A 2,387-nucleotide genomic window follows, 5' to 3' on the forward strand; every position below is an offset into this window, starting at 1 on the left:
TCGTGAGAATCTTATGTTGTAATTTTCTTCCTAGCACCTACCTGGGAAGTGCCCAACCCACTAGACATGCCTAGGCCACCCAGAACACATGGCAACGCCACGGTCACGCGGCGACCACGCGGCGGGCATGCGAGTTTACGCGCTCTAGAGTTGGAGCCCTCGGCCACCGTCCAAACCTCGACATATCGCCACCAAACCATGTATTTATGATTAAATAGGTGCTTATGTAACTATAAATGATTTTTGGAAAAAATAAATAGCAAACTATGAGGCAGCTGTAGTTCAAATTTGACCCGCTTCCAACTTAATCGGCGGAAATTTGTCTTTTTCACGAGAGGTGGATCAAAACTTTTTACACCCAACCATTTTGTCAATTATGCATTAAATATGTCCTAGTATTTTAGAAAAATGATTTGGTCCAATTTTGCAACAATTATTTTCGAGGTCCTTCACAAAAAAACTCCTTTTGGGCACTCGAAAAATGGAAAATGGTTTTTTCGTCCAAAGAAAATGAAAACTTCCTTAGGCAACATTGTTTGCCATTCCAATATGCACCCTTGTGCACAATATGAGATCATTAGAACAAACTATGCCATGAATGTGGCCATAAGATTGATCATTTGGCTTGAAAGCCATTGATCTCCACACGTGATAGCTCGTTTCTGAGAACACTTTTTAAAAATAATTGCCGTATTACAAGTTTGTTATTTTTCATGGGAACTTGGCCACATATAATGACACAATGCGAAGGTTTCCCTATTTTTTATTTTTTATTTTGAATTTTTTATGCCCGTTTCAAAATGCGATCAAAACGGCGGGAATGACCGTTCCTAGCTAGTGGTTGAATCTTGGAATTTTTTTGGTGTTTCTATGATTAAATAGATACTTATGTACCTAGAAATGTTTTTTTAAAAAAATAAATAGCAAACTAGGAGGCAGCTGCAGTTCAAATTTGACCCGCTTCCAGCTGAATCGGCGGGAATTTGTCTTTTTCACCAGAGGTGGATCAAAACTTTTTACACCCAACCATTGTGTTAATTGTGCATTAAACATGGCCTAGTATTTTATAAAAATGATTTGGTCCAATTTTGCAACAAATATATGGTAGATTCTTCACAAAAAAACTCATTTTGGGCACTCAAAAAATGAAAAATGGCTCTTTTGTGCAATGAAAGTGAAAAACCCCGAAATCAACATTGTTTGTCATCCCAAGATACACACATGTGCACACTATTTGTTCATTTTAGCAAACTATAAGTGGTTAATATGTTGAATGTTTACTCTGAATTAGAGGGTGAAAATTATAAGAGAAACAAAAGAAAAAAACAAAACTACCTAAGCTTAATTCTGATTGGTGGAATCACTTGTGGCTTGGATCGATGACCTGGCATCCATCCGTCCATCCGTCCATCTATCCATCCCATCCCATGGCAGCAAACCCCCCTCTCTCTCGCGAACCCCACCCAACCCCCTCTCTCTCGTGAACCCCACCCAACCCCTTCTCTCTCGCGCGCGCGAACCCCACCCACGGCAGCACGCCCTCCTCTCTCTCGCGCTAACCCTAGCGCTGCACTCCTCCCTTGCCGCCGCCACCTCCGGCGCCAGATCCTGGCTGTCGCGTCTCCCTCCGACCTCGCCACCGATGCTCCCGCCCTCTCCCCCCTCCCTCACCTCCCCTCACCTCATCAGAAGAGAAGACGAAGATCGTGCGCGCGAGCAGGTCAGGCGGCGGCGCCGGCTCCTAGATCCGCAAGGGCTTGGACCTGGAGCTCCAATCCCATGGCAGCGGCGGCGGCTGCGGTCCATGGGCCTGGACCTGGAGTTCCGTCTCCTCCATGGGGTCGGCTTCCAGATCCGCGCCCCCATGGGTTGGACCTGGTGCTCCATCTCCATGGCGTCGTCTGCTTCCGCTCGGCCGTCTGCGTCCTTCTACTGCTCGTCGAGGTAAGATATTCTCCCGATTTGCTCTTCCTTTCTCTTCAATTCCCTTACCTGATGCGTTGTGGCTTCCCTCCCTCCTCACGCAAAGCGCCGTGGTCATCGTCGCGGAGACCTCCAGGCCCCGGCTCCGCTGCCTGGCGCGTTTTCAGGTCGTCGGTCATCCACCTCCCACTCTCTCTTTTTGCCCCCCGCTCGATCCCATCTGCCTAGGTGGTAGCTCTGCGTAGCATCTGGTCCTTGCCATGCTCTGTGTGTCTGTCTTTAGAGATGCTCTGTGTGTCCATCTTTAGATGATTTGATTTGCATCCTAGAATCAATTCATTTGCAATCCATTTGATGTTTTGAATTCATTTGCACAATTAGATCGAGAACAATTGCCACCAAAAAAACCTTGAGTGCTGCCTATGAATTGTCTCCTATGAAGAGGATGTAGCATCTCCACTTAA

Source organism: Triticum aestivum, chromosome 2A (assembly GCF_018294505.1).
Source record: "Triticum aestivum cultivar Chinese Spring chromosome 2A, IWGSC CS RefSeq v2.1, whole genome shotgun sequence".
NCBI lineage: Eukaryota > Viridiplantae > Streptophyta > Magnoliopsida > Poales > Poaceae > Triticum > Triticum aestivum.